Here is a 15,281-nt window from a genome sequence, read left to right on the forward strand (position 1 = left end):
ACACACACACACACACACACTCAATGCACAGTGGCAGACAGACGTAAGCTCTCCTCTGACCTTACTTACCATGCCCCCAAATATCAAATCAAGATCATTTCTAAAACAAAAAACAAAACCCCAAACTCCCCAAACAAAACAAAGAAATGGTAGGGGGGAACCCTTAAAAAATCACTCCCCTTCTAGGAGATGAGTCCACTCTTTTAGAGGGTCCACCTTAAGTTACTAAAGGACTGATTTTTATTTTATTTTTTTTAGGTTAAAAAAATTATTACTATTAAAAAAATTTTTAAACATTTATTCATTTTTGAGAGACAGAGAGACAGAGCACTAGCGGAGAAGGGGAGAGAGAGGGAGACAAAGCATCTAAAGCAGGCTCCAGGCTCTGAGCTGTCAGCACACAGCCCAATGCAGGGCTCAAACTCACAAACTGTGAGATCATGACCTGAGCCGAAGTCGGATGTTTAACCAACTGAGCCACCCAGGCGTCCCCCTCCCCCGCTTTTTTAGATTTTTAAAATTATTTTAAAGTAATCTCTATGAACCCAAAGTGGGGCTCAAACGCACAACTCCGAGATCAAAAGTTTCATCCTGCACAGACAGTCCCTAAAAGACTGAATTTTTGAAGAAGCTACTTCTAAGTCAGGCTGCAGCTGAGGGCCTGGTGACCTGTGGTTTGGGGTCCTACTTCGTGGGTATGTTATTTGTTTGTAAAGGTGTTTTCCTTAAGCAGAGTAGCTTTTTTTTTTTTTTTTTTTTTTTAACTTAAATGTTTATTTATGTTTGAGAGAGAGACAGAGTGAGAGCAGGGTAGGGGCAGAGAGAGAGAGAGAGAGAGAGAGAGAGGGAGACAGATTCCTAAGTAGCCTCCAGGCTTCCAGCTGTCAGCACAGAGCCTGACACCGGCTCCAACCCACGAACTTCTGGACCTGGGCCCTAGTTGAAGTCAGACGCTCAATCGACTGAGCCACCCAGGCACTCCAGAGAGTAGCTTTGATTTTAGGTTGGAATTCTAAGGGTGGGGGGCGGGGGGGGGGCGGGGAAAGGCCCTTGGGGGGATAAGGAAAAAGTTCTGTTCTGACCACTAGGGTAAGGGATTCAGAAATAAGTCGCCGTCTCTGCCTTTCTGGGAAACCCCAGGCTTTGGGGGCAGACTCTGGGTCAGATGGGGTGAATCAGAGGAAGGGACCAGGGAACAGTTAAACTCAGTTTATAAACAAACACACAAACAATTGCAAATGAATTCACGCCGGGACAACCGTCAACTTCAAATGCAGAACAGAACTGGGAAGGGAGTCGAGGGCGAGAGGGCAGAATTTAGAGAAAATCTGGGAAAGCTTCTCGGAGAAAGCGTGTGCAGAGACGTTGCCTGGGAACCGCAGCTGAAGGCTAGGCACAACCCAGCCGCCTTCCCCGGGGTCTCTGCCTCGAAAGGCTCTCGCTCAGGCAGCGGGCGAGGTGCTGTCTCGGCAGGCCGGGCTCCCTGGGTCCTTCCACCACCTGACCCCGCCGGCTCTCGCCTCCTTCCTCGCCATTCCCGCGGCTCCTTCCTCCACACACGCTCCTCCCGGCTGCCCCTCGATAATCTCCTGACATCTCTTCAAATCCAATTATCGAATTAATTGACGTGCTAACCGAGAGGCAAACAGAAAGGGGCGGCAAACACCGGGCGGTTCAGATTTATCCTCCGGCCTCCACAAGCCCCGGCCGGGCGAGATTTACTGGGCCTCGAACACGGCGACAGTTCAAACCTTTGATTAATCATGTTTTTCTCCCGGCCCCATAATTTAGTTGCTCTTTTTCCCTCCCTGCCTTTTTTTATCAGTGGAAACAGAGACGGAGTCCTCATCAGCTTCAATTACAAATATTAAGCCCCCGGACAGCACTTTGACAGAGAGGCGGCCAGCCCCCCCTCCGTCCCGCCCCCCTAAATCATCCCCGAATTAACATCACAATCGGCGGCTGGCGTGCGTTCAGATTTAAATGGTGGCATATTGTTCGCGGACGGTCTAGTTCAGACCGGTGGGTTCGCAGCTCCCGGCGGCAGCCCCCGCCTCCCCCCCCCCCCCCCCCCGCCCCGCAGTCTCCCTCCGGCCTCCCCGGAGGCTGTGACTCAGGAACCACGGGAGGCTCCGGCGCCTAGTCTCCAGCAGGGGAGGCTGCAGGCGGGGGTGCGCTGGGGTGGGGGCGAGAGGGCTGGGGAGAGGGGTAGTGTGTGGAGGGCGGGTCACGCGGAGGGAGAGGAACTGCAGAAGCGGGGTGACGGGGGAACCGGGTTTATGCATGAAGGTGCAGAAACCGCGCGTTTGGGAACGCCACCACGCCGCCCTTTGGGGGTAGGTTATGGCCGCCTTGAGCCCACGCAGGGTCTGCAGGGCCCCCCTTGGGTCATGGTGCAGTGGCCAGGAGGTAGGGCGTTCTCTTGTTCTTTGAGTGTTGCTGTAATGAAGGAAGAACGGGTGGCAAGATTTGTTTCCTGAGCCTATTAGGGAAAATTTGCTCTACACCACTGTCGGAAGTCTTGAAGATAGGTCTCAGAAAGGACTTACTTAGTGGGAAGACTGATCGTGAGGTTGAAATACCTCATGGGGATTTTTCGGGTTAGAAGACCCCGGAAGTAGCCAGAATTCTCTGAAGGCGTTTGGGGAAAAAGATACAACTGTTTAGCTCTGTCCCACTAAAGCGGAGGAGGAGAGGGAGAGTCATTCCCCTGACCACATTAATCCTTTAGGAATAAAGGAGATCGGGAAGAAAAATGTCAATCCAGGAGTCTAGGTTTCCAGATATTTTCTTATCCACCTGCCTCTTCAGTCTTGCCTACATCAATCTCCAGGACTCCATGTCTGCCTAGCAACATCACAACCAATCAAGATGCAATTAAGCCTGGCCGCTCGGCTCATCCTTTACTAGGATTGGCTGCTCATAGTGTGCGCATCCCAAGTTTTCATTGGCTGACGGCCACCTGTATGGAAATGAGAATTACACGGGACTCTCAGCCTCTCCCTGCAGTGTGGACCTGTGGCTTACTGCGTTGAAACCTGCAAGCTCAGAGCGAGAACTCCTGGGCTCGTTTCTTTGCCTCTCTGCCTTCTCTTCCCCCAGAGAGATCTCCCGAACTTTTCCTTTTTCCCTCGGCGCCTCTGCCTGAGGCCTAGTCTGAAAGAAATCCTACCAAATAACGCAGAAATAATGCGGATTTGTATGCGGTTTGCATCTTCTTTGCATTCTCTCGGTTCAATGGCAAGATTTTGCCCCTTCCGTCCAAAGCTGCCACAGTTCCTGCTCCTTTCTCTCTTCCTTGTCCATCTCAGGGGCGGCTTCTCCTTGTGGAGTCCCTCAATTCTTGCCCTTTTTTGCCCCAAACCCTCCCTTAGGGCTCAGCTCCACCAATTCCCAGTTGCCCCCTCCTCCCACTCAGGATGCAGGATTCTCGCACAACAGTCTGAAGAACGGTTTAGGAGGGAGTTAGACAGGGAAAGGACCCCCCCCCCACACAACACACACACACACACACGCACGCACGCACACACACGCACGCACACACACACCCCTCCATCCTCGCTCCCCATCCATTTTCTCCGAGGGAGCCGAGTTTGACAGCGAATTCATTCCGAGCGGGGAGGGTGATTTATTCTTCAAATATACCGACAAGTGCGGGCATGATGGAGCCCATTAAAATGTTGGGAGATTGTTTTTATGATTGAAGTCTGTATTACTCCAACCATAAAGAAAGAGAGCAAGGAGTCATTAGCATTTTCATGATGGTGTATTTCTGCTTGTCTCCGCGCCATCACTCATCTTTACTGCCCGTCCCTTTGCTCTCGCTCTGCTACAACGAGGAGAGACTGCAGCCTGAGTTGGGGTTGGGGGTGGGGGAGGCGGGGGCCAGAGATGCCCCAGCCGCTCTGCCCTTCACGCCAAATCCTCACCCTCCTTGGGACGCAGATCAGGGGGTGAGAGGCCAGACACGGAGGATGTGCCTCAGCTTTCTCATGTGGGCTCCTCGTGCCCCTGAAGGATGAGAGAAGGGGTCCTGACAAATGGTGCTTGGAGATCCAGGCAGACCGGTTGGGGAAGAGGATGCACCCCTTCCTTTCTTTGGCTCTTCCCTTCCCGGCCTGCACACCACTTAGCGTTCATAGGGGAAAAATCAGGAATTCTTGGCTGAGTGGCCTGGGCTGGAGACATCAAATAGAAGAGGCCAAGAGGGAGGAGACCCCAAGTCCCAGACCTTGCTCTGGGATGGGTCTAAGCCTCCTGTCTCCACCCTAGTTCCGCAGCTCCTACTCCTTCCTAATTTCCCAAGTCCTTGATTATTTTTACCCAGCCATTTACAAGACTCTCCAGTACCCCAAGGAACAAATTCATATCCTCCATGAAAATGAGGAGATCAAAATAATTACTGCCAAGGTGAGAGCTTGAAGAGGGTTGACTATGAGTAAAGTGGTGTCTCCAGGTGAACAAGGACTGTTGGAATCACCTATCTTTTTTTTTTTTTTTTTTAATTTCTCTTTAGTATTTATTTAGTTTTGAGAGAAAGAGACAGAGCATGAGCAGGGGAAGGGCAGAGAGAGAGGGAGACACAGAATGTAAAGTAGGCTCCAGGCTCTGAGCTGTTAGCACAGAGCCTGATGTGGGGCTTGAACTCACCAACTGGAGATCCTGACCTGAGCCAAAGTCACTGAGCCACCCAGGCGCCCCTGATGAGATTCTTAAATAAAGAAACATTCTTTCCAGGTTGGGAATGACCACCCTGCATATCCAGTTGCCCCAAATTGTATGGTGGCACTTGAGGGAGTTGGTTGGGATAAAGGCTAGTTAAGAGGTATGGGGACATGGATGTGTTAGCTAGCAAGATGTTGTCAGTGATAACGATTAGTGGACTACTTTCTTCCTGATCCAGAACTTTCTCACTGATGTCTCACAACAACTTGAAAGGTGGGTTTCATGACCACCATTTCACAAATGGGGAAACCAAGGGTCAGGTGAAAGTTGTAGGGTGTCCAAGGTCACTGAGCCAGTAAACAGAAGATTCAAGGTCTGAACCATGGGCTGTTTTCATTAACTGATGCTGCCTGAGAAGGAGTTTAGGGTCTGGAAAGTGGAAGCCAGGATGACCCCCTGGGTCAGAATGGGGGGACAGAACACCCCATTTACTCAGAGGGAAGTGGAGACCATCTAGTAAGTACTTACCAGGAATATACATACATTCCTTGGCCACTGGTCTGGGTAGTTGGGTACCAGTTGGCATTGCTGGGATTAACTCCTCTCTAATCGTTCGGATAACATTAATTGAACACCTATTATGTGTCATTTTTGATTGGCCACACCTCCCCCCCAGGCCTCCCCCTACTCCATTGAGATAGGAACCAAATAGGGCTCTGGTTTCCTGGGCAGGGGTGGAGGCCCAGGCAGCTGGACCGAGGTGGAACAAAGTGGGGTGTGGAGGTGAGAGCCCCCCTACAGCCTGCACAGTGCCCAGAGGCGGCTACAGCAGCGGCCCCAGATTTACAGCTGCCCTGGTGCTGGTGCCATAAAAGCAAACGATCCTTCTCTGTACTAATTTCTGTGTAATTAGATCTCTCCTGGCATGGAAAGTGGGGAGTGGGGGCAGCCAGGAGGGGAGGGTGCCAAGGACTCTCCACAGAGGTGGGAGGAGGGGCCACAGGATACACATGGCTTATTGTGGGTCTGGTTGGGCACTGTGATGAGATGGGGAATGCAATGCCTCACACTTGTTAGGTAAGGAGGGAGATGGGGCCTGATGTGACCACCCCTTTGTGCCCAGGATGGGGGGAAGATAAGCCTGGGATCGGGTACAAAGATCCTGAAGCGAGAAGAATAACTCCTGGCTCGTCAATGTACACATGGCAGGTATTGAAACCCTCAGAGGAGCTGCACACAGATCTCTCCACAGGCAGCTAGATACCAAAGTCCCTCAGGCCGGAACAGCAAAGAACTCCTGCAGATGCATCGTATTTACATCCACATTTAGAAAACAATAGATACTTTATATCTCCACACTTACCTGCTGACAGCAGATACACATCTCTCTCCATCAAATGCTAAAATTACAGCATAGGCTCTAAAGAGGACTCAACAAATGTTTGTTCCCTTCTTTGCCCCCACCCATTGCTTGCCCACCTCTTGGAGACAGAATTAAAGGATATAAAAAGCCCTTTCTTTAAGGTTTTCTTTAGGATACTCGAAGGTGGATCTCATTAAGCTAGGAGAAAAGAAAAAAAAAAAAAAAAAGGATTGCAGAAGAAATCAAGAGGAATGTGGGGCGAGAGAAGGAAAGATCCTGGGGTCTTGCCTTTCCTTAGGAAGAACAAAGTCTGAGAGAGGAAAAGAATACAGTTGTTATTATTTCTATGTCCCCTCCCCCCACCGCCTCCACTCCATGGTGACAAACAATGACCGCGGGTAGGGCAGTAATGCCATTTGGAACAACGCTGCTACCAGCTAAGTATTACTTGTGCGTTGGAGTGTGTTTGTGGAGGGGCCTCGGAGGGCCTCTTCTCCAATGTCCCTTTGCAGCCTCAATTTCTGTCACAGTGAGCTTGCCAGGGAGTCGGCGGCTTCTGCTTCAATCCTCCCGCTGAAATGGAGCTCTTTACTTCATAAACAGTTTGCCCCGTCACTGGACTGCTGTCGGGATCAGAATATTCGTTCGTGGAATTGAAATCCGTCTTCTTCTTCATTTCAGAATATACTATTTCTAACTACCTGTCATAGCTCCTTGAGTTATTCTAATGCTTTAAGACCAGTTCAATCAAAGCATTAATCGGCCCCCACAACAGCAATAACAATTAGATACCCATTGGAAAATCAGGAGATTCTGATCTCCACAGATGATTGTCATGTACTTATCTTAAGCCCTTGTTCTAATGGGTAATTCCTGATTAACCTGAGTAATGAAAATGTATCACAATAAAGAAAGATTTGTCATGCCTTGTTATCACTTCATAAGGCCATCCTTCTAGATACCTGCCATAACACCAGGATATTTCTGTCCCAATAAAACATGATCATGATGTGCTTGGCTAATAAAAAGGAAAAAAAGCCGTGTATTAAAAATATGTTTAAAATGATTTGCATGAGTGATGTAAATATAAACCACCACCATCATCATTGTCAACATCATCCTCAGTTTATTTGCCTTTTGAAATCTCTGCTTGACCTTGGGGGTGGGAGTAGATAAAGGGAGAGGGAGGCAGAAAATTAGCATCTATTAAATGCCAGGCACTGTGCTAAATACTCACAGTAACCCTGCAAGATAGATATTATTATGCCCTTATAGGTGAGGAAATTAGGCTCAAAGAAGTTCAGTAACTTGCCTGAGGTCATGCGGATGGTGGGGGGGGGGGGCATCAGAATTTTAATTCAGGGATGTCTGATTCCAAAGCGCCCATTTCCCCCCGCTACCCCTGGACTTGTTAATTTCACCTTGATGCCAGCAGCGCCCCACCGAATGGATCTGTACTGCTGTTGTGACACTAGTGAGGACACATGGTGGGCTCAAAGACCTCACCCAACTGGACACCCAGACTGCCCACCGGGGGGCCAGGAGTTCAGGACCTGAACTTTGTGGCTTCTGTGCCCGGTCACATTTCTGCCTTCACCTGGGGGCGCCCACACATTATCACGGGGAGCGCTAATACGCCCTGTCACTGTGGTACGGTGAGACATTCATATAACGCAGTGTCACATTCTACCCACACGGGGACTCACACAGGCTGGCCGTACCTTCTCGTCTCCCAGGTGGTGATGTGCGTAGCCAGCAGGGGTCGCCGGCACACCAGGAATTACTATTTGCTGGGTCGGTCTCCTCCTGCCCTACAACATGGAACTGTTCCTCCTCCCCTGCTCTTCTCCTAAAATCTCCTAAAATCTCTGGCTAATCCCTCCCCTTCCCAGCTTTCCCCGCCTGGGCAACACCCCCAACCCCCACCCTCTCCCCGACCCTATAGATTTCTAATGACGGGCTAAGTAGTTGCTCATTAGGCAGCACCCTAATCTGCCCAATCCCCACCTGCCCCAGGGACCAGGGATTCTGGCTGTCAATCCTGCCTTAGGAATGGCCAGGGAGCTGGTAAGAAGCCTGGAGTGCCCAACCTTCTGGTTCATCCTTGCTCGTTAGGACTCCCCCTCCTCTCAGGGCCTCCCCAATACCCATTGTTTCTCAGCATCCTTCCCTCCAGCCTGTCCTGACCATCCTTTTATTGTCCCAGTGTTCACGTAAGCATTTGTCCCAGACATCCTCAGACCCCCAGGGTCCCTTAGCTCCCTCATCTTGGGAGGGCCTAAGAATGAAGGAGGAGGCAAATCTCTTATGGAGTGATCTGTGGTCAGTGGTTTTGGATGAGAAATCATGGTTTGGGGAGGATATGGGAGGGACCCAGGTACTCTGGCTCACAATGGAAAGAGGGCCAGGTGTCTGTTCCCTGCAGGATGGGGGTCCAGGCACAGGCTGTAGAGGCAGCTGTGGTCGCCTTCTGGGAGTGGCATCTCTTTGCTCTTTTCTGCCTCCCCCCTCCCCTGCTGTAGCAACAGTGCCCCAGCTTTCCCAGGTCCCCACCTCCCTGCAGCCCCCTCCCCCAACTCCTGGAGCCTAGTGATTGGCGGCTGCCTGCTGCAGGGCCGGCTGGGTTTATAGCTTTGCGGCAGCTGGGGAGAAAGCAAGGCCAGAGACAGAAAAATGGAAACCGACCAAGAAATGGAGAACGATGATGAAAGAGTAAAAGAGAGGAAGACAGAAACAGAGGCAGAGACCCCCTCAAGAATAACAGACACCCAAATCTAAATGACGAGAGGGACGGACTGAAGCAGAAATGGACACAAAGAAAATTATAGAGATGCTGATAAAGATAAAGAAAATGTGATAAAGATGGGGGAGGGGGGAGAAAAAGCACAGACAGAAAAACATTTGGGTAAGTCCTGAGAGTAGGGATGTTCAGGGCTTTCCAGGTAGGCAGGAATTCCTTGGTAGTACGTAGAGGGTGGGATGAACATCTAGGGACTCCCAGAAATTCTGTGATACGGAAGAGACCGGAGGGTCTTGCAGCAAAACCAATTCTCCCCACATCCGTGCTCCCATTCATCCACTCTAGCCTCTTCCATAGCCACACCCTCCTGGAGTTTTAAGATTATTACAGAAATGTCCTCCTTGAGAACAGTCTGGTGATCTAGTGTGGAAGAATTTTGTACCACTTTCTACGAAATGAGTAGGGAAAACTGAGGTCTGACACTTGGGAGAAATTTTAATATTAGAGTCATCCTTTGTTGTACGTGGATTAATTTGTAAGGTTGTTGGCTCTGTCATGGCACCTCAATTGGCGCACACCACATTTACCCTGTATTACAGTTATTCCTCTATATATCCTTTTTGCTAAAATATAAGCTCCTTAACAGCAAGATCTGTGTCTGCCCTTCTTTGTGGCTCCCACAGTGCCTTGTTCTTATTTATTGTGTGAACCAGTGAATGGCCCCTGGAGATGTTGAAGCAGAGGTTGGATGACTACCAATGAGGGATGTCGTCCAGGGAATTTCTGCACTGAATGAGAAGCTGCAAATATATCTCTAAGCGCCCTTTTGCTTTTGAGGTCCTATCACTGCCCATATATCATATGAACCCGAGTTCGCTCTTCTCCAAATATGCAGGGGTAAGATGCAAAACAGAAAACCCCAAATTATAAAGTACCTCCTGTGTGCCTGGCTCTGTGCAAGGCATTTTACACGTCTGATTTCATATAATCCTCATGATAACTTTCCCAGGGAGCAGTTCTCCACATCTTGCAGATAAGGGCTCAGAGACATGAAGTGTTTTTGCTCCAGGTCACATGGCTAGGAAGTATGACAAATTAAATCTGGAGAACCTACGTGACGGCCACAACGCCATGATTTGAGAAACAGGGGAAACAGAAGAGGGAAGACATGGCTTCTAAATTTAGGGTTTGGGAGAGAGAGATTCTGGATTCTAAGCCTGGAAAAAAATGCACTTTTGTGAGGTAGAAAAGGTCATGTCTACGCTCACCTGATTATCAATAGACCTGGAGAAAGAAAAAAAATGGTGGGAACAGGAATGGCGATCTGGAGATGGGTACTAAGCACTGGGATCCCTTGGGATCCCTAGGTTATGGCCTTGGGAACATGGGGCAAAGGGGTGTGTCTAGAATGCAGTCTTGGAAGTTTCTGGCATACATCTTCCTTCTGGTAGGGATGTTGGGAGTCTGGAGATGTTTCATTCTGGGGCAGGGCTTTGGTTAGCACGGTGCAGTAAAAATTTAATACGTAATTTTGAATTTTGAATTTTAAGTTATCTAGTAGCCACATTTAAAAAAGTCAAAAGAACGAGGTGAGGATCGCCTGGCTGACTCAGTCCAGACAGCACGTGACTCTTGATCTCTGGGTCATGAGTTTGAGCCCACATTGGGCATAGAGATTACTTGAAAATAAACATCTTTTTTTTTTAATGTTTATTTTTGAGAGAGAGAGAGAGAGAGAGAGAATAAATGGGGGAGGTACAGAGAGACTGGGACAGAGGATCAGAAGTGGGCTCCAAGCAGACCACAGAGAACCCAACCATGGGTCTTGAACTCAGAAACTGTGAGATCACGACCTGAGCAGAAGTCGAACACTCAACCCACTGAGTCACCTAGGTGCCCCCAAAATAAAAATCTTTTAACAGAGAGAGAGAGAGAGAGAGAGAGAGACAGAGTACAAGCAGGGGGGGGGGGGGTGAGGAGGGGCAGAGAGAGAGGGAGACGCAGAATCTGAAACAGGCTCCAGGCTCTGAGCTGTCAGCACAGAGCCCAACGCGGGGTTCGAACTCACGAACCGTGAGATCATGACCCCGAGCCGAGATCAGACACTTTACCAACTGAGCCACCCAGGTGCCCCCTTAATAATAATAAAAAAAAGAACCAGGTGAAACTAACTTTAACAACATATTTTATGTAATGCTATATATCCAAGTTATTATCATTTAAGCATGCAGTCAACATAAAATTATTTTAAATTGTTTTTTAATTTTTGGTACAAAGTCTTGAAATCTGTTATGCAATTTATACTCACAGCATCTCAGTTTGGATTAGCCACAGTTCAAGTGCTCAGGAGTCACTAGGGCTGATGACTACCATAGCGGACAGTGCAGGCTTAGAGTGTGCCTCACACCTGGCTGGTCAAAATCAAGTACGAATTCTTTGATGGTGGATCCAGACATCTTGGCTCCTGCCGTTCATTTTTCTTACACCTTGACTCAGGAGTCCCTGTTTTTATGTGAGTCTGGAGACATACTCCCAAATCCCATGGGTTAGAATTGTGTATCTATTACAGGTTCTGTGAAGTCTGGCGGTACAGTAACTTCCACCTACAACACTTTCCTCAAGCTCTCATCAAGCCACCAGTGACCTGCCAATCCAGTGGTTTCCAGGAGTCATTTCCTTGACCTTTCTGCTGCACCTGCCACACCTTTCTCCCTCTGACTGATCCTTCCCAGTCTTTTCCGTGACTTTGCGTTCTCTGAACTTCTCTTCCATGTGGATGGTCACCTGGATTCTGCCCTTGGCCCTCTTGCCCTCTCACTGTACATGCAGGGACACCTGGGTGATCTTTCTTCACTCTCGTCACCTTGACTTTCAAGGATCTTAAGTCTCTGTCTTCAGTTCCAAACTCTCTTAAACTCCAGACTTAAATATCTATCCAACTGCCTACTGGATCTCTCTCTTCTTTGGAAGATTGCAAACACATTGGAAATGTGTCAACAAGTCAAAATTGCACCGGTCATATTTCCCTCGATGTATTTCTCCATTTATATTATTTATTTGGTGAATGGCATTGCTGGTTATCTGTTCATTGAAACTAGAAATCTGGGATCAACTTGACTCCGTCTGTTCACTTCCATTAATTCTGCATCCTAAAAAATTCTGCCTCTTTTCCTCTTGACATGGCTTAAGTGCAGTGTTCACCATTTTTGCCTGGGTTATTACAATAGGTTCCTAACTGATTGCTCTGGAATTTCATGATCTGGCAATAGAGTGTAAGCTTGTCCTGTAAGGACAGGCATTCTTATGTTTTTGGTTTTCGTTTTCTGTTTTGTTTTTTTTTTTTAGAGTTTATTTATTTATTTTGACAGAGTGTGAGTGCAAGAAGTGCAGAGAGAGAGAAAGAGAGAGAGAGAATCCCAGGCAGGCTCCACACTGTCAGTGCAGAGCCCAACGCAGGGCTTGAGCTCACGAACCGTGAAATCATGACCTGAGCTGAAATCAAGAGTCGGACGCTTAACAGACTGAGCCACCCAGGCCCCTCTTATTTATTTTTTTTAAGTTTCTTTATTTTGAGAGAGAGAGAGAGAGAAAGGGAGGGGCAGAGGGAGAGAGAGAATCCCAAGCAGGCTCCCCACTGTCAGCACAGAGCCTGATGTGGGGCTCGAACTCATGAACTGTGAGATCATGACCTGAGCCAAAACCAAGAGTTGGATGCTTAACCGGCTGAGCCATCCAGGCGCTCCTCTTATGTCTTGTTCGTGCTATTTCCCAGTGCCTAGAACAGCACCGGGCACATAGTAGGCACTCGATGAATATTTGTTGAGTGAATGTGTGAGTATCTTTTAGTCCATCTTTCCAGTCTCACTTCACACAGTGCACAATCCTCACTCAGCAGCCCCGAGTATTTAGACTTCTAAGCCAGTTATGTCTTTGCACGTTCTGTTCCTTCTGTCTCTTTAAGATTCAGCCTCTACATGGTCACCCATGGGAAGCTTTGCGTCCCCCAGTCTTGGTTAATTATCCTTCCTCTGTGGCCCCGTAGCATGCTGTGCATACCTCTAAAGTAGTACTTATCTTGCTTAGGAAGATTTGTTGCTTTGACTATAAGCTCTGTGAGGGCAGTTTTTTTTTTTTTTTTCAAAGTTTTTATTTTATTTTTGGGACAGAGAGAGACAGAGCATGAACGGGGGAGGGGCAGAGAGAGAGGGAGACACAGAATCGGAAACAGGCTCCAGGCTCTGAGCCATCAGCCCAGAGCCCGACGCGGGGCTCGAACTCCCGGACCGCGAGATCGTGACCTGAGCTGAAGTCGGACGCTTAACCGACTGCGCCACCCAGGCGCCCCTGTGAGGGCAGTTTTTAACAGGGTTTTTGACTATTCCATCCCGATTCTCTATGCCCAGAACCTGACCCATAAAGAACACTACAGAAAGTTCTCTGAATTAATGCATGACATGTCTTTGTCCCAAAGGATGTCACACTTTATTTCTTCAGGCTACCTCAGCACACTTCGATGGCATTGGTGATGTTTTCCTAAAGCTGGTTAGTAAAGTCCAATAATGTTCACTTTATTGTTCTTTATCTCTTGTATGTGGACATATATATATATATATATATACCCTTTTGTATGTATGAAATATTTTTCGGGAAATATTTTATTAAAATAATTAAAAAAGTTATTTTTGAAGGCCTGGCAAAAATAACTTTTCTTTTTTCCACGTACAAACGCAGAACCTACCCTCCAGCTGCTTAGAGTTGAGAAAGAAGAAAGGCTTGTAAACGTGCTGTAGTGTTTTTTATGAAAAACACCCCCCGGGGGATAACTGCAAGAAGTCAAGTAAGACTTCCTGGAGGAGGTGTCCCCTGAGCTGTGGGGCAAGCATGTGCTCAGAGGTATGCAAAAATGGTAGAGTGGTTCCATGAAGCTGGACGCCAGGGTTCCTTAGGGTGGGATGGGAAATGGAAAGGCAAGTTGGAGTCAGATGGTGAAGACCCTGGCTGGCACACTTAATGGTCTGCACTTCGTGTTCCTGTAGGCAACACGCAGCCACCGAGGTTCTGGAAGCAGGGAGCGATGTTTGGATTCGTCATCTCCCACCAGATACTGACACCCCAGTGCCTGTGTGCTGCTACTTGGTCTGACTCTTCCTCTCACACTAGGGCCTGGAGCCCATTCAGATCCAACACCGTGTGCATAGATGCTGGGAAGCAGGGCAGAAGAGACCATCCATTCCAGAAGGGAAACAACGAGAAAGGCTGAGTTGCCAAATACCACCGAGTGGGTAGGAGAATGAGCTCGGGTTGGAACGCAGGTGTCTTCCCTCCCGGCCCAGGCAGTCAATGATCTTCCCTGAGCTCCCCGCGTCAGGGGCCATGCACCGGATCCTGGGGTAGGCAAATTATGAGTAGGGATGAGAAATGGCTCTAAACTTCCCAGCCTGAAGGGGCAGATAGCACACAAGAAGACCTATGAAGGGCAGAGGGAAGAACTCTAGATATCCAGGTAGAGGAGTCTGGTGAGGAACTGTTGGGGGAGGGGGGGGGCGGGCTTCATGGAGGCATGGGTTTGGGAAGGTGGGGCAGAACTGGGCTGGGGATAATGGGAGATGAGAATGACCCCTGTGAAGTCCTGGAGGTGGGAAAGAACAAAACCTATGCCACAGTCCTCATAAGGGCTATTATTTAGTCTGGCAGCCTGTGTCAATGGCCTCGTGCAGATACCCGTGTGGCTCCTCTGGGTGTGTGTGTGTGTGGCTCGGCAGGGGCTGTGGGGTGGGAGCAGGGGTTCTGGGCCCCCGTTTCTGTCTCCTATCCTCCCCTTTTGCACTAGGTGGGGCATACTTCTGGAAGCCAGGATGTCTGGGTTCCAGATTCTTCCCTCCTCAACCTCCCCCAGACATAAATCACAAGTGATTTCATTAAATGCACCTCCTGCTGGGGATGTTGGCTCATAATTCCTCTCTGATTAACCCCCACTACCCCGGCAAGTTTATAGGCCAAGCGAGGGAGGGGGCAAGGGGGAGGGAAAAAGGAGGGATGGGGGGAATCCCAGGCGGGTGATGGATGCCTCTGTCAGCCCAGCTCGTATTTATTAATAGTCTTAATACGGGAAGCAATAAAGGAAGAGAGGGATTCTATTAATTAAATCATTGTTATAATTAACTTTCATTAAAGGAGGATCAATAAAGAGGAGTTGAGATGGAGAGAGGAGAGATCCATTATCTCTAATTTCCTTGGAAGGGATTCAGGGAATGAGATGGGGTTGCTAGGAGACGGCGACAGGAGGGAAGAAGGAAGGATGGAAGGATGTCATCCAGGTGGGGCTGGAAGGGGGGTGGATTGGTGGGGGGTTCAGGTGGGTGGAGAGAGGGATTGGTACAGGTTGCCCACCCAGGGGCCCTGAAGGCAGAGGAGGGTGACTGATAAGGGAGCTACTGGGCTGGGGAACAAGCGGGCTGTAGGCATGGCTTGTGCTGGGCACTGCTGAGAGCCTTGGTGAGCACGCAGCTCCTT

The sequence above is a fragment of the Leopardus geoffroyi genome, chromosome B4, assembly GCF_018350155.1.
Source record: "Leopardus geoffroyi isolate Oge1 chromosome B4, O.geoffroyi_Oge1_pat1.0, whole genome shotgun sequence".
Classification (NCBI taxonomy): Eukaryota; Metazoa; Chordata; class Mammalia; order Carnivora; family Felidae; genus Leopardus; species Leopardus geoffroyi.